At 27.0% G+C, this 26,252-nt stretch overlaps 1 protein-coding gene across 7 annotated transcripts in view; it reads left to right on the top strand.

Annotated features, from left to right (window-relative positions):
- LOC123261367 (homeobox protein abdominal-A homolog) overlaps nt 1-26,252 on the top strand; it is a 226,508-nt gene that overhangs the window by 29,886 nt on the left and 170,370 nt on the right. For 2 of the 7 annotated variants that reach the window (XR_006508667.1, XR_006508668.1), the window contains exon 3: nt 6,964-7,153. The exons of the other annotated variants lie outside the window; for them this stretch is intronic. The gene's annotated coding sequence lies outside the window, so the exon portion shown is untranslated. Of the gene's footprint in view, nt 1-6,963; nt 7,154-26,252 lie in introns of those variants that run through there. 7 annotated transcript variants of the gene reach the window in all.

The raw sequence follows: 26,252 nt of genomic DNA on the forward strand, positions 1-26,252 counted from the left end.
AAAATCAAACTGTAATTATTGACTTGCTTGGACTGGTAAAATGTATATTTTAAAAGTAATAATTTTTACTGTTTCAAATGTTAAATTCTCCCAGAGTGAAACCCCCTTCTCTTTCATCTAAGTTCCCCTTCTTCTCATAATATAGACTATATATTGAAATGGCAATTTTTACTGTTTGAAACTGTAATTTTTTAAGATGAAAGATTCGTTATTTACTATAGTGACAGCTACTAATCACTTATTTTGGATATTAAATTATAAATTGCGGCTTTTATACTTTCTACATTAAGTTCTGTAATATTTATATTTTTGCCACCTCGATGTCCGTTTTACTGTTTGAAACTATAAAAATTAACCGGAATCCGAGTGAATATTACAGATTACTTTTTTCCGGGTACTTTTTCAATAATTATATCATTTAATCTGAAAGGTTTATTTGTATTGATAAATTTTTTTGTAATGTATTTGTGTTATAAATAATTAAACTTGTTCATACTTTAATCACATTCAATAATATATCATTACAGCGGTTTAAATAATTAAGAAATATTTATTAGAAATTTGCATTTAAGGTGCTTTTTGAATAATAAGCAATTATTTCAATCGAAAAAAAAAAATTGTTGCGAAATTTTAACAAATATTACTTCCACACTGATAGAAGGATTTGTTTATAGTTAAAAAGATTTGTTAATATTTAACAAATCATTTATTAGAAGCCACTCGTTAGTCCTTAACAAATATTTCTTATTATTTAAAAAGATTTATTAATATTCAATAAATGAATATCAGATTTATTAAATACAAACAAATCATTTTAAATACTAAGAAATATTTATTTAATACTAAAAATTGGTCTCTAATAAATGATTTGTTAACTATTAACAAATCTTATTTAATACAAATAAATCCTTCTATCAGTGCATTGGATCTCTTTAAAGATTTCAACTATAAATACCGATTTATAAGACAAAATACATGTGATTTATATTCAAATATTGACAAAATTTTTAATAAAAGTTTTTTAATTTTTTTTTGTCTCCTTATTTGAATCGAAAAATAAATAATAGAAAAATGTTGCTTCTCATTGCTTAATAAGTAAATTAAATTAACGTATATATTTTAATAAAATATCTCGAGTCTGTAAAATAGAGCTTTTACTGTATAGTTATTCAAATTTGGTAAAAACTGCTTTACTCCAATATCGTCAAAATACGTCTGGACACAGTCTACGTAAACTTGTTTTATGTCGGGGTTGTTGGGATTGTAATAGCTTTCAGTTCGGACATGAGAATAGGGATTGATGCATTTGCATCGGTTACTACACATGTAGCTTTTGTAAGACGTTATCAAGTCGAAAACAATGTTGCTATTTTTTGTCTTTTCGCATAAGTTTCAAACTACCAGTCTAATAAAACTCATTTTATTGATGAAACTTTTTGTTACATTTTACGTAACAATCAATAAAAACTTTGAAATTTAAAAATATACTACATACAATCTATTACTTTTTTTCCATCTCCCTTATTTTGCTGCTCCTCTATGTCTGGGTGGTCTGTACGTTTTTTTTTATTCAAAAAAATTGAAAGATCAAAGAATTTTTAGCGGGAGTCGAACACGCTTTTGATATGCTGGGAATTAGAGATGTGTAAAAACGGCTTAAACATATCGATGACATGTTGACGGTATTACTTCAAACAAAGTCGAGACATTTAATAAAGTTTACAAAGTAGCATATATTATGGTTATTATAAGAAATACTCGTTAAAGTAATTATTACAAATTTAATTATTTTAGCCATGAATAAGAATTAATGTGCATTAAATAAATTATTTTTTTATATTTTATAAACTGCTCATAAAAAAATTCAAATTTTCAATTGATTAAAGTTTTAGTTTTTAATAAAAAATCCTTTTTTGGAACTAGAAAAAAAATTTTAATTTTAAACATTTATTGTAAAAAAAAAGAAATTTTTTTTAAAGCAAACTCATAACTCAAATTAATTCTCAATTATATTTTGCTGCGTTCAGTTAATAAATTTTCTTAACCAAAAAATAGTTCCGTGACTGTAAATAGGTGGCGAAAAGTAGTCTAAAGCTTTCCTACACAGAGCGGAAGACCGAGTAACTAATTGTCATTTGACAGTTAAATTTAATGGTCTTGTTTTACATATCTTTTATTTTTCTCGTAATTTTCAAATGAACAATATTGGTGTAGATAATCTTATAGATAACTATTTTTGATGATACTAAAATAGTGATTTACTTCAATTATGTTTAAAAAGATATTAATATAAATATCTATTTGTTTTTTCTAAATTTACATTTCCATAAATATGATTAACATTAAGAAAGGAGACAAATCTGTACTAAAGTGCTATTTCAAATACGTATACACAGAAAAAAATATTTACTTGAATCAAGTAAATAATTTTGAAGAATTTCATTTTCTTGGTTTGGTTTGAAAAATTCTTAAACTAAGAAATTTTTTTTGGTTTAAATGAATTTTACGTGTTTTAAGAATTTTTCGTCTTAATTCAAGACAATGATACTCTTCAAAATTATTTTCTTGGTTCAAGAATTTTTCTCTTGATTCGACTTAATTTTTTTTTTCGGTGTGCTTTTCGTCTTCTTTTCTTTGAACTTTGATAAAAATGTTCACTATCGTGCATCGCTGATTGTGAAAAAATATGTTTTAGCCAAATTAGTGTATTCATTAATAGTGTTTTTAAATCCCATATTTATTAAAATCTTAAAAATTAAAAATTAAAGTTAAATTTTTTGAAAACAAAAATATTAGTATAATAATAAGAAACTTTCATTCAATAAATATTGCCAATATTAAATTTTAATGAAAATTTTTAGTATTTTTTAATTGATAAATTTTTTTTATTATTTTGATGATTTTTTGTCGGCAATGTTTAAAAATATAAAATATCTGATTAAAGCAATTGTCTCAAACTTATCCTTTTTTTTTTTTCGGTACAAAAAAATGAAAAAACTTTGTGCATTAATCTTCTGCAGTCACGATATAATTATAAGTTGAGTGGTCAATTGGTAAAATGTGACTCATAAAGTAACTGCATAGTTGACAAAAAATAATTACAAATGACGAGAAGCTCATCACTATCTTGAGCGAAGGGAGTGAAAGAAGAAATAAAATGGCCAGAGAGAAGTTGAAGAATAAAAAAGATTCCTCCAAGTGTAGTTTCGGGTGGAACACTTAAGTTGAAATATACTTTCTTCTCGGTAATGTAACTTAGTGGATAAGAATTCGCGACGTCACCTAGATGGTAAGAAAGGTTTTGAAAATGAAGCTGATTCTCAAGCAAGGTCACGTATCTTGGAGCCAATCTAATACACTCTCAAGGAGAGTACCGTATCAAGAACAAGGATACCAGAAAGAATGAGTTCTATCTAGCCGAAAAGAACATCATCCCTGTGATTGGACTTTCATGCTTCGAGTTAATACACTCAGAGAGCTTTCATTTCTTACTGTATACACATCTCAGAGCACACAGTACATACCCAATCCAGAATGTACATAGAATTATTTATATATAGAAAAATCACCAATGTAATTTTAAAGGATATGGCGCAGAATTGAGGCGAGCATCCTACTCCTCAGACACACGATGTAATTTACTGGATCGTTGGTTTCCAATATGACGGTCTCGTCTTTTTAAGGCAAAACAGAATGCTTGCCAAAACGAGATTTCATGAGAAAAAACTTTAATAAAATTTAGCTACCAGAGAGAATATATACGCACTATTTTTATTTAGTTTGTTACCGTAACGGAAGACGAGCTTTAAATTTTGTAACACGAAAAAAATAAAACAGAAATTTATTAAGTGGAAAATTGACATTTTATTATTTAGTTGGTTTGTTATCACTGTGGCTATAGTAAGACTAATTTTTTTTTTATTTTATTATATTTTTATATGAATGAATAGTGAGGAAAAAATGAATTTCCTTAATCTTAAATTATGTTGGAAATCTTAAAAAAGATGGAAGTAAATTGAGCTGTCACGTTAGCTAAAAATATCCCACGATCCGTCGGAACTACTACAAAGTTGAGGACAAGAAAGCCATTATAAGTTTTTTGTGTCTTGAATGTTAAATAGTATTAGGAAAAACGGGTGGGGCTTAACGCGTAAGCCAATAGACGGATACGGGTCAGATTCACTGAAATTTAAGTTAAAGTCATCTATTGAGTTATATTAATATTTAATTAATACAAAAAATTAATTTTTCACACTTAGGTTACATGTAATACTATTTATTGAATGTCGCCATGATCATCTCCCTGTTGAATTCTCACGGGAATCATGCGCGCGTCGACACTACGGTCAATACTTTGAACCCTTATAGAATTTTTATGTTATTAATATTGTTGACGTAAAATTACAACTTTAAGTTTTCAAGTAAAAATTTAAATTTTCCATGAAATTTAACTTTGCCAACTTCCATTTATTATAAGTTTTTTTTATGCTTTTTTAATCAAGTTAGATTTTACATTCTGCTTGCTAAGGAGTAAAAGTTTTTTTTTTTTCTTTGGTAAAAAGTAAAGAAAATTATATTTGAATTTAGAGAGATAAATTTGGGCAACAAAGTTTATGTCAATATTTTCTCGACTTATGATTCCCCTCACTATCAAAGCAGTCGATTTTTTTAACTACATCAGACCGGATTTTAGATTATTCTGTGGGCGTAAGACGTGTAATTTTATTTTTAACTTCCTTCTACGGAAATTGTAAATTTTTTAATCCTTGATACGCTTTTATAATTAGTTTCCGAAAATCGAGGTACCAAATTTCCAGGTTTTGGAGTTTTAGGAAGCTACTCTCTAAACATGAATTAGTGAAAATTCACTGGAATAAGTGAATATTCACTAATTCTAAGTGCCAATCGAACCACAGTGGTTCACAGTGGTTCAGTGATTGACTATGATTATCAAAATAGCAATCATTCAAGATTTGGGTTACTAAAAAAGTCTTATTATTATCAATTATTAATATTTTTTCACAAGATAAAATAATGAAACATCATTTAATGGTTCCATTATAATTGAATTAATTGTAATCCTATCATCTATATTATTAAAAGAATATCATTAAGATAAAATACTCTATCTCTAGATTCATAATTAATAAATGAACGTATATCTTGTGAATTATTGACATTTTTACAGATATAAGCTCACTCCGACATTATACTCATCGAGACCTTTCATTTGAGTACCCACATCAATTTTTCATATATTTATATTTATTATATATATGTATATATGAAAAATATATCAAAAATCCGAGTGGGTACTCAAATAAAAGCTCGTTATGATTGTATTATCGGGATGAGCTTATATCTTTATAAATGTCAATAGTTAAGAAAGTAAAGTACCCTTTAACGAAAATCATTATATAATTAAGCAAAATTTTATCTATTATAGTTTGCAATTCTTGGCAGTCACATAGGGACTGCAGGTTGTTAGTTTTGATAATTTGTGCATTGAATTTCTTCAACAGAATGCATAACTTGAACAGGTCGATGAGTTTATTTCATTTTAAATAATTAGATAATTATGATAAATAATTAGTTTAAAGCTTCATTGTATTCAAAATTTTTTTTTTGAAAATCTTAGATTTTTTGAAAATTATGTTTTTTAAAAATTTTTTGTAAGATTAAAATTTTTTTTACTACACTGCGCTACAATTACTTTTAGTTCATTCAGAAAAGCATCCACGCTAACGCAAATTTTTAATTTTTTTAAATATTTTTTACTAGCTTAGATAGTAGCTATTATTATTACTGATGGTAACTGTAACCATCAGGTTATATTAAGAATTACGATTTTGATAATAGTAGTAACTAGTTAAAATAATAATAGCTATTATTACTGATTACCATCATAATAGTAGTAGTTACCATCAGGATAGTAACTACTACAATTCAGATGGTTTACATAATAATTTAAATAATATTTACTACTATTAAATTCAGTTAATAGATTTTACCATAACTAGATAGTAAACTCTACTATAAAATTTTCTCCGTGTGGTTCAAGATTTTGGCTCTTCGTCGTTAATTTTTTTATCGGTGTAGCATATAGGTAAACGCTTAATATATTGTCCATAAAAAATTTGTGAACAAAATTTTTTTTGACACAATGCCACAAAACTGTTAACTATATGTAAAACGCCTGTCTTTTTCTGACACGTTCAGAAAAAAATATATTGAAACAATTGCAGTAAATACTAGTGTGTTAACACCTGTTGATAATGACAATTACAAAGAAAGTAAAAGTCAAATACTTGATAACCCTTAATCGATACCAATTTTTCGTAGAATTAAATTCAAGATACTTGATATTCTCAATTCATGCATGATTAAGAATGATTTTTCATTTTCTAAAAATTCGGAAAATTTTAAAACGATACACTTTATCTCATGTTTTTTTCTCGAAAATTAATATTTGAATTTTTTCGGCATATTTTTTGTTCGCTTTGAAAGTAAAATCTTCTAAATTGAAAAAAAAAAAAAAAGGATTGTGTAATTTAAGGTAAGACATTAAACCGTTTAAAGCTCAATATAAGTCGTAAATTATTCATAGCAAGTATAACTCTAGAAGAAGCAAACTAAAACGAAAAATGTGTTGACGTTATTAATCAAACATGAAGAGTACACACCGTTGAATTTTAATTCAACCGTAATTTAATGCGTCCATGCACAGACGGTGGAGAATTTAATGCGTCGAAAAGTGCATTATGAATTTCCGTTTGGTAAATATAATGAAAATAACTGCGTATTAGTGTTACCACACCCTCTTACCACCATTCATTACTTGTCCTCATTCTGAACTTTATTTTTCTTTCTCCTCCTCCTCCATCTTTTCCACAGCGTATTTTTACTCTCCGTTACTTTTATCGTTTTTCCAGACTAAACTACCCCTCTCTGGTGTTTCTATAGGTTAAACTATGTTGCGGTCTGATGCCATTCCCCGCATTGGTGGATAAAAATGGATTGGATGACGCCACCATGTATAGACGTGTTGAAGACATTACATAAGGGATGATAAAAAAAAACAGCAATGATATGACGGGTCACAAAAACTTTCTCTATTAGAAGATAAAAATTGTTTCTTTCGAGACGAAAAGTCACAAATATATGTAATATATGATTATTTCAAGTTGTAGAAAATAAAATTATGGTTATAAATTTTAAAAGTACTCACTTTTATATACACTCACGTATATTAACAATTTCACTTTCATTTGAAATCGACTCTGTTTACATTCAGAAATAAATGGATTATTTTTATTAAAAAGTTATTAACCCGTCAGCAATTGCGCTATGAGATTTTCTCCTACGCAACAATATTTAACTTATATAATGTTGCTGCAGCGCAAGTGAAGGATTAAATACACTGCTATGATTAACGAAAAAACCTTACGTACATTTTCTGAAGACTGTCTAAGACCGAATGAACATTCGTTTTGAATTCATCGTGTTGTTGTAATAGCCGTCATTTACGGCAATGCCATTCCAGCAATAAATTAGGAGTGTCTAAACCCTTTTTCACGTGGTTGCCTTGGAAATATTGTCGGAAAGGGTTAAGGTGTTTTACAACTCGTGGGTACTCTGAAGTAACTGTATGTTCAAGTTTTACCTTCGCTTACCGTACGATAAACGGAGGTAAACAAAATTTAATAAGTACAACTAACAATTATTTTGTAAGATTTAATATTCTTTCAACTTATAGATAAAATTTTGTCATTTTGACAATTAATTTTAGGAGAAAAATATACATTTTTTTCAATAAATTATTCAATAAAATATGAAGAATTTTGCTTAAACAGACAAATTTTCTATCGAGAGAAAATTTTTTCTAATCTTCAAATCATGAATAAAATTATTATTTTGAAGGATTGCGTTGTTCATGAATGCACAGTAAAAAATTTTGTGTAAATGTGTAAATTTAACATTTTTTTCTTGTTACTTTAACATTTGAATGTGTTAAATTTTTTATGCATACTATATCTGTATGAACAGTCTTTTTAACACATTATTGTGTTATTTTTACATCCTATTTGTGTTGATATTATACAAAATTTTTTACTGGTTAACAGAGTAAATTTTTTGAAAAAAGATGATTTAATTTTTTTCAAGTAAAGATAAAAATTGATCGAAAAAAAAAATAATAATGTTCTTATTTGCAGCAAAAAAATTTTTCTGGAATCCAAGTACGAATTATTCTTGGAGGAAGTGATGAAAATTTTTTTTTTAATTTTTCTAAATTTGTTAGTGCTTCCAACTCAATTTCATAAGTTAGAAAAACAATTTTTATTTTCTAAAAAGTCAAGTGAAAAAAATAATATATAAACCCGTGTAAAAAAAAATCGTCTTTAAATTGTCGTTCGCTTAAGATCTTAAACGTGACACAAACTAAGACTATTTTAAGACTCTTTTAAGACGCCAAAAAAAAAAAATTCCGAGAGCAGATTTTATAAAATTTGGTTCTCGAATTTGTTGTGAAAATTAATTTTTAGACATTTTTTAGACGATTTTACAACTTTTTAACCGCAATATTTTTGAGTAAGATGTTTTTAAATTGAATTTAAAATTGTTAAAAAATTATTATCTGATAATTTTAAGACTTTTTTAAGACGTTCCGTTTTAATGTTCCGGGCCTCTGTCGCTGTTAGCCCATCTTAAAATAGTCTAAATTTTTTTTTAAGATTTTTTCTTAAAACTAATTTAAGATAATTTTAAGACAATTTAAAGACGCTCCATAATAATTTTCTAGAGCTGTCACGGTGATATAATCTTAAAATAGCCTAAAAATTTTTTAATAATTATTTTGATTTTTTTAAGACTATTTTAAGAATTTTTTAAGACTATTTTAAGATTTAAGTCTTAAAATAATTTTTAAATAGTTTTAAAAAAATCTTAGAGCGATAGAGGTCTGGAACATAATTATGGAGCGTCTTTAAATTTTCTTTGAAAAATCTTTAGGCTATTTTCAGATGACATCACAGTGACAGCTCCGGAAAATTATTATGTAGCGTCTTTAAATTGTCTTAAAATTATCTTAAACAAGTTTTAAGAAAAAATCTTAACAAAAAATTTAGACTATTTTAAGATGGGCTAACAGTAACAGAGCCCCGGAACATTAAAACGGAACGTCTTAAAAAAGTCTTAAAATTGTCAGATAATAATTTTTAACAATTTTAAATTCAATTTAAAAACATCTTACTCAAAAATATTGCGGTTAGAAAGTAGTAAAATCGTCTAAAAAATGTCTAATAATTAATTTTCACAACAAATTCGAAAACCAAATTTTCAAAAATCTGCTCTCGGAATTTTTTTTTTTTGGCGTCTTAAAAGAGTCTTAAAATAGTCTTAGTGTGTGTCACGTTTAAGATCTTAAGCGAACGAAAATTTTAAGACGATTTTTTTTTACATGGAAGTAAAGAAAAATTTTTTTATTCTATCTAGTCGATATTGCTCTTTAAAAAAAATTAAATCAATGATGTAAAACTTTGATAAGTTCAAATTTTATCGAGTTTTATTTAATGCATCATATATTATCCATAAATTAACTTAAATAATTATAAGTAATAAAATTTCAAAGACATTTTCATATGAGTTGTATGACCTATTTAAATAATTATTATTCAAAAAAAATCGAGAGGATCATTTTAATTGCTACTGCTTATAGAATTAAATATCCAAGGTAATGTTAAGTAAAAATCCAAGGTACTATATATTTACATTGTAATAATATAATGAGCACATGTATAATGCACGGATAGGTGATTACGATAAAATCCATCATTAATGCACTCATATATAAGGATATGAAATACCGACATGCACAAAATCTGTATAGAGTACAGAATACCTGTAATTGGTTCGGCATGTAAAAGTAGAATAGAGTGAGAGTCAGGTATTAAGAGTTTGGGGTATAATTGTTGTCCCATAAAAGTGCACAATGCGATTTTAAAGAGCGCTTCCGTAAAGTAATAAACACAAGTCAACGACTTTTATTCTTGCCCACGTGCAATCTTGGTTTATCGTCACATGGGCCAATCTTTTTTTCTCAGCTTCGCTTTTATTTTATAGATACTAATTCCTTAAATACATCATTATCGTAGTCTTTTTTTTTTTTAATTTGATTGAATAAACCATAAATTATCCCGGAATATGTTTATTAACATTTTGCATCACATACTTTTATTTTCATCGTACAAAGTATCTTTTATGTATTTCATATAAAAATAAACTGATTATAAATTCAAATTACCGCGCCGACTTGTATAATTTAGTAATTAAAAAAGTAGATTTATTTTGCTGCAAAATGCCACAAATTAGAAGTCTTAAAGTTCTACTCGCGAAAGGATAATGTTTTTATAAAATATTATGGATATTATAAAAGATTACGTGGCTGCAGACTATTCAGTTGGGTGGTCGATTATCAACAGAGTCGATGGGCGTGTTACGGTTAAACTCAACGAAGCAAGAGTCTTTAATATAATAGAGAATTTTTAAAATGGTGTCAGAACAAATCAGCTAAAGATATTTTAATTCACGAAAAAATTTTGCTTTTTTAAACGTTGTCTAATTATATAATTTTTAGCTTTCAAACAATATGTTATTATAGAATATTACGGGCCAATTCGTTCTTATTTGTTCCGACAATTTACAAAATTTCTCAAGTTTAATTGGTTCAATTGTTTGCTGAATTTAAAGAACAGTTGGCGCTGTAATAGATAATTTTACTTTTTGCATCTCTAGAAAATTTTGAACACTGGTAAATAATTTAACTCCTTTAAAGAAAGAAAAAAATCTTGAACGAAAAAAAGAATTTTTAAAAAAATTTTTCTTGGTCTGAGTAAATTTTATAATAATAAATAAATTATCTTGATTAAAGAGGATACATATGTACCTCTTTCATCTTGAATGAAAAAAATTATTATATTGAGGAATTTGATAATCTTGAATTAAAACGAAAAATTCTTAAATCAAGATATTCTTTTTGGTATAAATAAATATTACTTGCTCCAAAATTTTTGTTAGTGATTAAAAAGGAAGAAAATTTTCAAATCATATTTTTAGTTCAAATTTTCTTCTTTTGAATCAAGTTAATTTTTTTTTGGTATAAAAATGTTTTATTATAAATATGTTTTCAGCGTAATTGTTCTTACACCCTAAAGCACTAATAAAAAAATTAACATATTACATCAAAGGAAAAAATGAGAACCAAAAAATCATTTTGAAGAATTTTATTGTTTTGGAGCAAGCGTGCAAGTGTTTGAACTAAGTAAAATTTATTGAAACTAAGAATTATTTTTGAATAAAAACTTTTCTGCTTAATCCAAAAAAAAAAAACAAAATTTTGCAAAATGATCAACTTTATTCTACATTTTTTTTAATCAAAGTGAATTTGTCTTTCTTCTTTTGAAAATTGATTTTATTTTTAAATAATTTTTTTGAAAAATGCTTTGTTATTGATTTTATAATTTTTATAAATTGAAAATCAGATCATTTTTAGAATCTGTTATTTCTTGAAAAAATATTTTTTAAACTAATTTATGAATCCATAACTGTTGACCTTGTTAAACCATCTGGAAAGTAAATGCTTCGAATATTTCAGAATTATTCTCATACTTCAGTCCTTCCTTGAAAAATTTACCCTATTTTTTTTCAATACGGACTATAAAGATACCGTTTCCGTAGCCGTTTCCTCTGGTCTCTATTTTTCCGTATTATCCAATATTCCTAGGACTAAACGAATTCCAAGTGTTCTACAAATGTCAATAGTGGTCAAATTGTCAAAAGTATTTCCAGAATCCTTCACACATTTTTATAGTCAATGTACATTTCAAACGTTTCATCCATCTGAGATTATTTATTTTTTATTATTTTACATATAACCATTATGAATCAAAAATTGGATTACTTGTTACTCATACATTCAAGATAAAATAGAGGAAAATTGGGACGATTTTTTGGTACTAAAAAAGTTTTTATAATAAAAGAACCCATAAAAATGTCGAAAATGTAAGTCACCCCGTAAAAATGTGTCACATTTTTAATTATAATAGTTTTATAGTATCAAAACAAAATATTAACATGTCGACTCCCTTTTGCTTCAGATAAGTTTTATATTATTTAAAAATTGATGAGTTTTAGGCAACATTCCGTTGAGTGAATTTTTTATCCGTTTTCTTTTTTATAAAAAAATCAATAAAGGCCCAGTTATTTTAAAATATTCTGGATCTGGATGTTTTCATACTATCTTATTTATATTTTTGAAGTATGAATAAAATGTATCCTGTGGAGACCAATTTCTTGAAGTATATTTTCATCCGGTTCTCCAGATCAATAATAACTGAATAAGCAATATAAAAAACTTGCCACACTATTCAGAGAAGTTACTTTGTATAGTTAAATTATAAAGTTAGTGGCTGTTATTATACACATAAGTTCAAAATAGGTTAAACAAATAAGGAAATTTCTAATAAGTGCAAAGTATAACGAAATAAAAGTACTTTGATTATTATGCATGTAAGAAAAAAAATCTGTAAACTAATTGAAATAATTTTTAAATTTACTTTGACTTAATTTAGTTTAAATAAATTAATTACTTTATCATTTATCAATAACTTTGTTTTAAAAATACATGTTTTTGGGTATAGCACGCTTTATTATTATACATTTTCAAATTATTATTTACTCCAACTGTCCATCATATTTTATTTTTATTACCGTTTAATGAATCTATTATAGTGTTTAATGATGTCTCAATTCTTTTTTTAAACCATTCAAAAATAATAAAAATTTTATTCTGACACTTTAATCTCTTATTAACGGAAGAGGCGGTATTGTGTTTCAAAAATTCTTGATCATTATAAATCGTTCTGAAACGAAGAAACAGCGTAAAAATTTTACGGTGACAAAATTTACCAAATTTATTGAGGAAGAGGAAAGCTTCCTTAAACTCCGGATATCTTGTAATGCTTTGAAACTTAATATAATAGATATGAAAATTTTACTATGAATTTTTTTTCAGGGAACTTTTCAGGGTTTTAAATAATTTAATTATTTAGTAATATTTACATTCAATCAGTGTATTTACACGGACATTATTTTGCTTTAATTAACTGAGAAATAGAAAAAATTGAAAAATTATTGTCATTAATGAAACTGACAATTAATTTAATATAAATTAGTAAGTTTTAACAATGTAAAATAAACACTCTACACGGAAAGAAAATTATGGGAACCATTCCCATAATAGTATAGAAATGGTTCCCATAATGCTATAGGAATCATTCCTATAGTATTATAGGAATGGTTTCCATAATTTATGGGAACCATTCCCATAATAGTATAGAAATGGTTCCCACAACATATAGGTTTCAATCCTACATGGAAAAAAAAAAATTGGGGCTGTCGCATGATACATTCCTGTGAAAGATACATGACTTTTATATGACAGCAACATGATTTTCATGTGGCAGGCAATAATAGTTAAAACAACAATAATGATTAAATAATAATCATAATAATAATTTATATTATTAAGAGAATAAGAACAATTTTGTCTCCTGGATAGTCACATGATGAAATCGATTTTTTAGTGAAATTTAGTGTCATTGAAAAGGACTTGACATGAATTTGTGCCTTTTCATATCATTCTCGTCGATAGTCAATTTATGATGATAGTCAATTTATAATAAATATTTAGGTTGCATTCGAAAATGCTCTATCTCTAAACATATAATAGAGAATGACCTTGTATCTTGTGAACTATTGACATTTTTAAAGATATAAGCTCATATTGATGTTACACTCATCGAGACCTTTCATTTGAGTACTTACATCAATTTTTCATATATTTTATATACTTATGAATATTATATATATGTATATATGAAAAATATATCAAAAATGCATGTGGGTACTCAAAAGAAAGCTCTTGATGAGTGTAACATCGGGATGAGCTTATATCTTCAAAAATGTCAATAGTTTACCAGATGCAAGGTCATTTCTTCATTATGTATCTAGACACAGAGCATTTTCGAATGCAGCCTAAATTCTTATTATAATAAATTGACTATTGGTGAGAATAATATGAAACCTTGAAAAGGCACAACTCCAAGCAAAAACCCATTTTATCATATAAATACACTGGCCACAAAATTTTCCTTATTCTCTTAATAATATAGATTATTGTTATTATGATTATCATTATTATTTAATTATTATTGTTTTTTTAACTATTATTGCCTACAACATGAAAATCATGTGGCTGCCCCAATTTTTTTTTCCGTGTATATATTATAGGAATCATTTTGAACTCACTCCGCACGAAAATTTTATCTTTATTTTATTTTGAGAATGATTCCCATAATGGTATAGGAATGATTCCTATAATATTCTAGGATTCCTTCCTATAACATTATGGGAATAGTTCCCATAATGATATAGGAACCATTACTATATCATTATGGGAATATTTCCTATAATATTATGGGAATGGTTCCTATAATTGTATAGGAATCATTCCTATAACTATAGTAACCATTCCTATACCATTATGGGAACCATTCCCATCATTATGGGAAATTTTCCCATAATTCTGGGAAAATTTCCTATAATTATGGGAACAGTTCCCATAATTCATGGGAACAGTTCCTATAATTGCCTGGGAACTGTTCCCATAAAATTATGGGAATAGTTCCCATATTTTTCTTTCCGTGTACATTAGGGTGATCAGAAAAAAAAAAATTTTTTTTTCCCCAAACAGGCTTAAAAGTTTCTTTTAGGTGTAAAAAAATTACTGTGGAAAGATAAGCCCTTAATATTAATATTAAGATTGTCCTCATCGCATTTTTTTAATTTCCATAAGAATAACACAGGAAAAATTTTTTGGCTTTTTCTGATTTTTGTACCGTTTAAACGATTAATTGAATCATAAATGTTATTATTTTTATAGAGAATTGAATGCTCTACAAAAAAGGTTTGATAAAATTTTTTGATTTGTCCACGCGTTCAAAAGTTATTCAAGTTCGGTGTAATTTATAAAATTCAATCAAATTTTTGAAAAATTGAACTTTGATCTTGAATAACTTTTGAACGCGTAGACAAATCAAAAAATTTTATCAAACCTTTTTTGTAGAGCGTTTAATTCTCTATAAAGATAATAACAGTTATTTATGATTCAATTAATCGTTTAAACGGTACAAAAATCAGAAGAAGCCAAAAAAATTTTTCCTGTGTTATTCTTATGGAAATTAAAAAAATGTGATGAGGACAATTTTAATATTACTAGAATTTAAATTTGCGCGCGCAAGCGCGCGCATGACTATAGAGTTTGCATGTTCTTTCGTGCTTATGATATATTCGACCAATCACGTTACGAATAGTTTGATGCCACATACATTTCATCTCTTTTTTATTATGGGAATATTAAGGGCTCATCTTTCCACAGTAATTTTTTTACACCTAAAAGAAACTTTTAAGCCTGTTTGGGGAAAAAAAAAAAATTTTTTTTATTTTTTTGGATTACCCTACTTTTGGATACTCTACATCATGATATTGAAACATCATTCACTGGAAAATTTTTCATTCCACACACTATTCAAATTTTAATCATCGATAATCTGTATTCATTTTATTTGATGCAAGTATTGTTTTAAAAGTTTTAACTTCCTGCTTTGAAAATCAATGATTGAAATAAAAATAAATTATCATAACTTATAAATATGGCTTGTAAGCGTATATTTATAAATCCCAATACGACGATTTGTTTGGAAGAAATCAGAATTCAAAATTTCTAAGAAAGGGTTTTTCTAACCCATTAAATTGTTGTTCGTGTGAAAAAAAACTGTCCCAAAAATGCCCAAAAAATGTCCCAAGCGTGGGCATCCAAACATGACACAATGAGGGACATTTTTGAGACATCACATAAATAATCGGAAATTTTCAAATAGTGCATTTTAAGAATTTTTTCGCGAATTTTAAGTATTTTTTTTAGGATTTTCGGAATACTTCTAAGATAATTTTTGAATCAACACATTTTATCTTAAACAATTTTTAAACAATGTGCAGTTAAAATTTTGTCCTTAAAATCTTATGTGGCACATTTTTTTAATAATCTAAAAACATATTTTAAACAATTTGAAAAAAAATTTTGAACAATTTTGGGACATTTTTAGGACATTTTTGAAATGATTTTTAGGAAAAATCTACAGCTGTGCAAAATAAATTAGCACTTCTTAAATCATTTAAAAATCGTTCAAAAAATGTCCTAAAAATGTCCCAAAATTGTTCTAAATTTGTCCAAAATTTGTTAACATTTGTGCACATAAGATTTTAAGGACAAAATTTTAACTAAATTGTTTAAAATAAAACGCGTTGATTCTAAAATTATCTTCGAAGTATTCCGAAAATCTTAAAAAGAATACTTAAAATTCACGAAAAAGTTTTTAAAATGCACTATTTGAAAATTTCCGATTATTTATGTGATGTCTCAAAATTTTCCAAAAAATGTCCCTCATTGTGTCACGTTTGGATGTCCACGCTTGGGACATTTTTTGCCCAACTTTTTTTACACGTGTGAGTTTGAATAATTTTATTAATGATTATTTTTGACTGGTGAACGGTTACAGAATTATTTATAACATGAAGCAATTGTACTGCAGCCACCACGAGACTATTTTTGCTGAAACTGCATATTTTATTTTGGTGAATGTAAAAAATTCAGCACTGTTGACGATAGTACTTGCATTAACTTTTTATTTTTTCATTCATTATTATTTCATGATGCTAGTAGTATTGTGTAGAAATAGGTAGACAGAAAGAACAAATTGCGAAAATAACAGAGCAATAATTTGTCACTGTTAAGTTTAAAATAAATTTCTAAGCACTTAATTTTTTATTTATTTATTTTATAATCACGGGTTGCTTTATATTGAAATTTGTAGTGTTAATTTTAATCCTGAATGAACAAAATGGAAAATTTTCATTGTAGAATTGGTTTTCTTGACTTAAAAAATATCTACATAAAAAAAAATTATTTTTTCTTGTCTCAAAAAATTTCTTCTCGCTCCAAAACAAGTAAGGACTTTCTAAGAATTTTTTTCGTTCAAGTAAAAATTTTTTTCTGAATACAATGTTGATAATGTTACAGTTTTTCCTTTGTCGAGTTTTAGTCAATATTTAATTAAATTAAGTTCAATCTTTTTAAATATTATAATTTTTGATATTCATTGTAAATCACTTGGGGAAAAAATTGATTGAAATTATTTTTACGAAAATTCCATATCGGTTCAAAATTTCCTGAACACGATAATTTTAAAGTTTCCAAATGAATTTATTTAAATCTCAATACAACTATTTGTTATTAAAATACAGCTCGTAAAAAATCCCTGAGAAAATTGTAAATTTTTTTCGCTCCCTAAATTTGTTCAAAGTCTATGATATCATATAGTTTATTATGTTTTATCGCAATTAATATCAAGTAATAATTTTTAAGAAAAGTATTTATGAGTTGAAATAATTCCGGTATAGATTACACATACATTCAAATTTTTCTAAAATATCTCAAGTACAATAATCGCGTAGAATCATTTTAAGTAAACATTTTTTAATCATCGTCGGGTTATTTTAACTACAAAATTAATATCGAAATTCACTCATCATTCGATTCCGGTTGATATAAGCTTTTTTTATTAGTATGTTAATTTTTGCGAACTAATCGTACAATCGATAAAATCTAACTCATTTTTCTGCAGAAAAATTTTATACAAAATAATTTTCACACCACTTAATTCTATCAATTAAATAAAACTGAAAAATTTTTTAGCATCCATAAAAAGCAGAGCTTGGTATTAGTAAAACTTAATCGATTTAATGTCGGTAATAAAGAGCTCGAATTACTATTTAACTAACAGCAAAGTTACCATCGAAATTCAATTAATTCTTTAAACTTTCCATGCTTATGATTTTTTCAAAATAGATAACTCATAAATATATAGAATGACGATGCAGCAAAATTTAAATATAAACTCGATCTTCAATGCGAATCAGGTCACGCTTATTTGCAACTAAATAGTGACATTAAAAATATTTCTTACTTAAAATATTAAAACCTTAATTAACTTACTCATAAATAATCTACATGACGGTTTGTTTAAAAATATAATCGACAGTGCTTTTTATGATATTTTTTGCATCAACCTGAATTATCATGACAACAACTACCTCATAGCTTATCAATATTTTCAAAAATCATTTCAGTCGTGTCAAAGTTTATGTTCGCCACTGGATAAACAGTTGGGTGCGCATGCGTTTGCAAAATTTCGATGGTGGTTGTGAAATGTCTTGCGTGAGAAATGTTGCGCCAGGAGTATTCTGTGCTGTAGAGAGAGAAAATAAAAAGAATCGAATAACCACGCCTGATCATAGTGCAGAGAGAACCTTAGTTGAGACACAAACCTGGTCCTGGATCGTTACCATTAGCGGAATGGTCCAGTCAACCGAAACTGCTTTCTACGATCAATTTCAATGATCGCCATGTAGATGCCGCTGCGCTATAACCACTGGAATTTCCATTATTATCAGCTGAATTGCTTGTATTCAAGGTCTAACTATACGACACACTCATCTTTCCACATTCATATGGATGTACTTTTTTCTCAGAGGTTTAAATTTATTGGCATATCGTATATGTGCATACTTGCTCGCTGCACTGGCAACTTGTATCTATTAATGTCGTCTTTTATAAATAATGGAAGAACAACTATTTATTAAAATTAATAATAATAACAATTATGGAAAATTAATGAAAAAACGTGTAATTATTTCTAGAGTCGCGGATAAATTTATGTTATTACGTTCCCGTGTATGGGCATAAATTTATCGATAAGACATGTGCGTGACTGAAAAGAAATGCTGCAGCTAAAAATTATTCTTAAATTAGGCTGCTTCGTGCTTAAATAATCTACCTCATTTATTTTATAATACAAAAGTACAATGTTGCATAGAATCAGATAAATATTTATATGTACGAGATTTACATTAACATATAGATTAATAATAAATTTAAAAACTTTATTAAAAAAATTTATAAGTGACGTTCAGACGTTTATCGTTAATCATTAATTAGTGAAGGTATTACCAAATATTTGGAAATGTTTTAATATATTCGTTGTTCATTAGGCAACACTAATACCATTTTTTTTTTATTTTTTATTTAGAAAGAAGTTGAGTAATATTATATTATAAATTTACTCTTACCAAGCTTTTAGATCATTATTGAATAAAAATATTTTTAAATAAGACTATAACTTTTTTTATTTAATTTAATCGTTTGGTAAACAAAGATAAATTTTTGATGGTCCATACCACCCCACTCTTCATTTTACCCCCTTATTCTAACCGCTGATCCTACCTAATTCATACGTAAAATGTATAAAAGAATATTCTTTTTAAGATCTTTTATTATGGGACATAATTTTGTTTTAGCTAGTCTTATTTTGACAATTGAATTCAAATAATTAATTATACAAAAAATTTCAAATCAATCTTTGATTATAAATTATTTTAATTTATTTTAACTTTGATGCATCGACTAATATAATGGTAATCAAAAATAACAATATACAAATAAAATTTATAATAAAATATTTTAATTTATCAATTGTATTTTATCTAATAAAAAAATTTTTGTTTAATTTTTTGTAATAGTTTTATTATTTACTTCACAAAAAAAAATGAATGACTTTTTTCGAAAGTCCAAACTATAACGATCTTCAAATTAGTCAATTTCTTAAAATTTTAGTTGGATGGATTCTTGTTAGTTTGAAAAACATGTCTGTTTACATTTTTTATTAGTTAACAGTTAAACACGTTGAAGTTAGTAATTGTTTGTTTTTGAAAGTTTATTTAGCAAATGTTTATCACAATAATAACAAGTAAGGTAAAAGCCCCAATTATTGACGCTATAAGAGACAAAGTTATGATTTGATTTTTTTTAAGCAATCAAATATAAATATCGTTGAATTTTGTTTGTGGTAATGTCTTAAGTAATGTTTTAACTAATCAATTTCTTTTTTTAAAATGATAATCAGTGATATTTACTACTTAATTTTAAATAATTAAAGAGATAATCTGGATACACCAATTATTGACGGGTTAAAAAACTGATTGATCTAAATATTGACGTACCGTAACCCCAATTATTGACGCCCCTACTGCGCATGCGTCGAATCATTTGGTTATATTTTTATTTATCAAAACTTGATATAAAGTAATCAATATTATTAAAGTTAATTAATAATAATTTCTATGAATGATTAATTATTATTTAAAATATAACAATTTATTCAAAAACTTATTTAACACCAAAACATGCCGAGTTATTTGACAGTTAAAAGCCTTGTATATAATCGCGTAACGTATTTATACTTAAAAAAGGCGTCATAGCGCTGTTGACTGGCTGTCAATATGGGATTCACCATAAAAATTATGAACTAGTTATTGACTCCCATTATTTAAATATTATAAAGCATACAATTAATTTCGATTATTCAATTTTATAAATATTTCATGTACTGTTAATTAAAAAAAAAAATAGGTCATATAATTACATGAAAAAATTAATTTAAACTCGGCAGTTAAAAAAAATGCTTTTCTAACCAAAGTTGTTAAGAAAATAGACGCTCGTAAGCTGATTTGATGAACTGGTGGTAACTTTATTTTTTTAATAATAATATTTAATATTTTGAACTGAAAGTGATTTTTAACTTCCCGCTAAGAAAATCGAAGATTTTCAAAATCGGGGAGTGATTGTTTTCACCCCGTGTTGCAAAAAGCGAGTTTTCATCAGATCTCGACGCTTGAGGGTGACAGGAGGCGTTCCTGTGTATACCCGCGCGGTTGTCACGGTGTCTGTATGTGTGTGTGTGTGTGTGTGTGTGTGTGTGTATGTGTGAAAGTATGTGAACCGCTTATAACTTTTGAACGGCTTGACCGATTTCATCGCGGTTGGTTCCATTCAAAGGGCTTGACCAAACGTAGATTTTGAAACTAATTTGGACCGATTCAGATCAATAGATTTTGAGAAATCTTAAAAACTGAAAAAATTTTTTCAAATGTGGTTTTTGGAATAACTTTTAAACGGCTTAAAGGTCCCATTCCAAAAACTCATCCGCTCTTATCCTTGAAAAACCACGTCGATCGCCACCAGTCCGGTCAAAATCGGTTTATTCGTTCGAGAGATATCGTGAACGAAAGAACCGAAAAAGTGTTTTTCGGAATAACTCCAAAATTCCTAGCGCGATCAATTCAAAATTTGAGATTCTTTGTGAATCTTAAAAAACTGCGTCGAATACTTCTAACCACGTAAAATCGGTTTATTCATTCAAAAGTTATTGCGGTTTAAAAATTCAAAAAATAGTGTCTTATCAAATCTCTATCAGACTTTTGAGCTCGAAGAGCTTTAAAGCATAGGAAAGCAATCTTTTGAGCTCGGAGAGCTCAAAATAACCATAAGTGTATTTTGAGCTCGAAGAGCTCAAAAACGTCATTGATGCAATTTTAAGCGCCTAAGTATGAAATTAGCGGGAAGTTGCAGGGATGGCCTTCAGGGTCAACCGTTTTCCTAATTTTTTCAATTTTTTAATAATTAGAATTTAATAAAAATTTACTTGATCGTTATTCTTATTACAGATAATTTAATATATTTAAAGATAATTTAGGGTGTCAATATTTAGACCCCCGTCAATAATTGGGGCTTTTACCTTATTTTACTTATTTATTCATATTTTGTATCTTTCACATATTGATAAAGTCTCAATCTGAAGACAAAATGATACTATAATTAAGAATAGTTTAACTGACTAAAAATTAATTTTTTCAGGTACCCATAATTTTGTTCGTTAATAAGGAATTAATAAGATTTATTATTGATTAAAATTTATTATACTAATTTTTTTCAAGATTCATTTATTCACATATTTCTTTATGAGTTGTAAATACTGTGTAAATTTTTCTCTTGTTTATCGATGAATACAATTTATTTTTTTTGTAACTAAAATTAATTTATAAAATTGTTTCATTCAAGTTTGGTCTTTTTACATCTAAAATAGGAAAAGCCATTTTGTGAATAAATTAATTTTGTGAGTAAGTTTAAGTTTAATTTTAGTAACAATAACATGTAGTAGTATTATATATTTGTTTTGAACTTGCCGTAAAGTTACGCAGTAACGGTCCACTAGCAGCCACCTGTTGCCATAAACTTATTCACCACTTATCTCATAGTGAATAACTATTGTCAGGCTATTTAATTTTCAATCTTTTACAATAAATATTCCTCAGAATATTGAACATAAACTCTTACTATAAACTATATACCATATACAATGTTTTATTTTTATCTATAAAAAATTCAAGAAAACATGTTTCATCGTAAATTGTTTTCAATAAAAATTTTTAACTTAGTCGTCTATTTTTTAAACTTGCAGATTGAATAAAATTTATAATTATTGCTAAAAAATTTTCACATAAATTATAGATAAAAATAAACTGGAGATGTTGAGCCTTAAAACCAACTGCCTGTAAAAGTAAAACTAGAAAATATTTGTGGAGCAACTGAATTTTATTTGCACTATATATAAGCAAGCATATTATTTGAAATCATGTTTGTTGCAAAAGTCCTACAGTAAAGAATGCGCTGAAGCTACGACGACGTACATATATAGTATATAGCTCAGTCTATGTCGCAAAGAAATGAAATTTGACAAGACGGGTGCTCTGTGGGTTCTGATGAAATTCTATTCGGTTTCTCTTGTTTTGTTCTGTTCGCTTTTCAAATAAGTTTGACGAAGAGCCACCAAATTGAGCGGAAGATAGAAAAGGAAATGAGATGAACACAGAGGTGGGGATCGTATCGAATGAGATGAGATCCTCCTTCTCTTTTCTCATGACCCTTATATTACAGACAACGCCCGAAGCAAAGTTGTATAGAATGAAAACCATCCTCCATCTACAGATATCACGCTCTATACCACGGCTTAAACTTTGTGACTAAAATGTCTCGACCGAGTCATATCGCGACTTAAGTCCAGTTAGAAAGCAAACTCTTTGTATCATTCAATGCCGAAAACAAAGTTTCATTTATATTTACACTACGACTTTTCTTAAATTATTATCGAACAAGAAAAGTTTGGAGAAATGATACAGACTTATAGAGCAAGTTTTTTTTTTATTGAGTTATAATATAACTTCACTGATTGAGTTCTTGATAGACTCAATAAAAAGGATTTAACATCTATTGCAATCGTTTACTTATATGTATTTATTAATTTAATTCAAAAATTTACTTGCTTACTTGTAAATTTTTAATAACTTGAAATTTCATAATTCGAAAACAGAAAAATTAATAAATTACTCTTTTTTATTTTTTCAATTTTAATTGAAGATGATTTTTACAAAGACCGCAATTATTTCGGAAAAAGTAAATATATTTGTGCACAGATAAAAAATTTTTTAGCAACGAAAAAAATTTCTCGACTAAAGAAAGTATTGATTGAAACTACAGTTTATCTCGATCACAGTGAAATTTTATTGAACGAAAGAATTGTCTCTTAAAAAAACTTTAATTCAATCGAGTCTATCTTGGTCTTTTCCAAAAATTTAACTGATTATAATGAACTTTTTTTTTTCTGTTCGTAGTCAATAAAATTTACTTGAAATTATTAATATTTTATTGGTTTAAATTAATCTTTTTTTTTTTTTTTTTTTTTTTTTTTTAAATCAATATTAATGTATGAAAGGGTGACAGAAGAAATAATTCTTGATTAAAAAAAATATTTTATGAGACTGAAAGAAAATTTTTATTGTAATCGAAACTATTTTGGTTTTCAATAACTTTATTAAATCAAGTAGAACTTTTTTTTGTACAACTCAATGGTTGACAAGAAATTTTTTGAAATTAGAAATAAATAAAAGCGTAGAGAATTTATATCCTTTGGAAATAAATCCCTTTGGAATTTTTATCTAGTATGTACTAGAAAAAAATTCATATTGTAGCTAAGAAAATTATTAAAAAAAAAAATAAATTCCTAGAGTTAAATTAGGGTTTTAATTTTAATCCTTTCATCGAATAACATTTTATGATTATGATTATGGAAGACAGGGAGAAAAAAATGATCAAATATGTAAAAAATTTGGCTGATTATTATTTATTTATTCATTACAAAAAGATATATTAAAGCAATTACAAATAATGCAGATAAAACTTTAATGACAGACCAATAAATTTTTAGCATATCCAATAGAGATATAGAAGTACATAAGAGTATTTTTCTAAAAAAAAAGTAAAACAAGTAAAAGGAATTTATTTGATCTCTTCATCCACTTGATTTTTATTGTTTACTATTTCCAAACTCCATATCATATAGACTTATCTAAGAGTTTTTTTCATTCAATAAACATGAATTAGACTTCAATCCACTTACCACTTGGACATTTGCTGGATGCTAACTGAAGATACTTTGATATTTTACTATTTATTATCTTAATACGTGGTGTATTTTTTATCTATAGAAATGATCTAGAGTTATCGAAGACTCGAAAAAAGGCTTGAGGAAACCTTTCGTACTTTTAGTATCATTGGAATAGTTTATAGTAATTTTACTACTTGAATCTCTATAAATTACATTATATATTTTGAGTTATATGACTTAATATTTTCAATGTACGATTATTTTATAAACTGGAATATTTACTTACTTTACCTAAGGTTGTTATTTACCTGTTTACACTTATACAATTTTTATCTAAAAAAAATTAGGAAAACGGTTGACCCTGAAGGCCATCCGTACAACTTCCCGCTACTTTCGTAATTACACTGTAAATCCAAGTGTTTTAAAAGTGACTACAAATGGGAATTTAACATAGGAAATTTAAAACACGTGAAAGTGTTTTAAAGATGACTACAATGCTTTAAGATAGGAACAAAACACTTTATGTGTGTTTTGTTAAAACACTTGGATTTACAGTGTATAAGCGCTCAAAATTGTACTTATTACGTTTTTGAGCTCGAAGAGCTCAAAAATATAATTTTCGTGTAGTTTTGAGCTCTCCGAGCTCTAAAGTCTGATAGAAGTTTAATAAAACACTATTTTTTGAATTTTCAAACCGCAATAACTTTTGAATGAATGAACCGATTTTCACGCGGTTGGCGGCATTCGACGCAGTTTTTCAAATTCTATGATACATTTTTGAACACAAATTGATAAGACCGAAAGTTTCGGTGTAATTTTAAAAAAACACTTTTTTTCGATTTCTTTCGTCAACGATAACTCACGAACGAATCAACCGATTTTGACCAGATTGGTGGCGATCGACGTGGTTTTTTGATGTTAAGAGCTGATTAATTAATCGGTTGAGTCGTTTGAAAGTTATTTAAAAAAAAACCACATTTGGAAAATTTTTTTTTCGCAATTTTTTTAAGATTTCTCTAAATCTATCGGTCCAACTTGTATTTAAAATCTAAGTTTAGTTGAACCCTTTTGAATGGCACCAACCGCGATCAAATCGGTCAAGCCGTTCAAAAGTTATGAGAGGTTTACATACATACATACATACATACATACATACATACATACATACATACATACACACATCCATACATACATACAGACATAAAGACAGCATCGCGGGAATAGTCAGGGAAGCTTCCTAGGATCTCAAAACGTCGAGATCTGATGAAAACTCGATTTTCGAAAAACGGGGTAAAAACAATAACTTCCCGATTTTTGAAAATTTTCAATTTTCTTAGCGGGAAGTTAAAAATCGAATATTATCAATTGATAATTAACTATTGAGAAAATTTTCCGAATTTTGAAATCAAAATAAAAAAGTTAGTTATTCTATGATGAATCCATTTAATTCTCAACAAAATTCGAAAAAATTTCAACTCAAGAAAATTTTTTTAAATTTATCACAAAAATATTAAATCATACAAAAAATTATTTAATTGAAAAACATTTGAATATTTTTAAGTTATAACAAGCGAATCGCATAAATTAGTCAAGATTTCTCCCAATCAAGCTATCCGAGATTTTGTCCGCAATTATCATTCACTCACCTCTACTTATAAACAGCTAGAGCTTAATTGTGAACAAACTGTCTTTTTTTTTCCTTACCGACTGGACAATTAATAAGACTCAACGACAAAAATC

This window comes from Cotesia glomerata, linkage group LG1 (genome assembly GCF_020080835.1).
Source record: "Cotesia glomerata isolate CgM1 linkage group LG1, MPM_Cglom_v2.3, whole genome shotgun sequence".
Lineage (NCBI taxonomy): Eukaryota > Metazoa > Arthropoda > Insecta > Hymenoptera > Braconidae > Cotesia > Cotesia glomerata.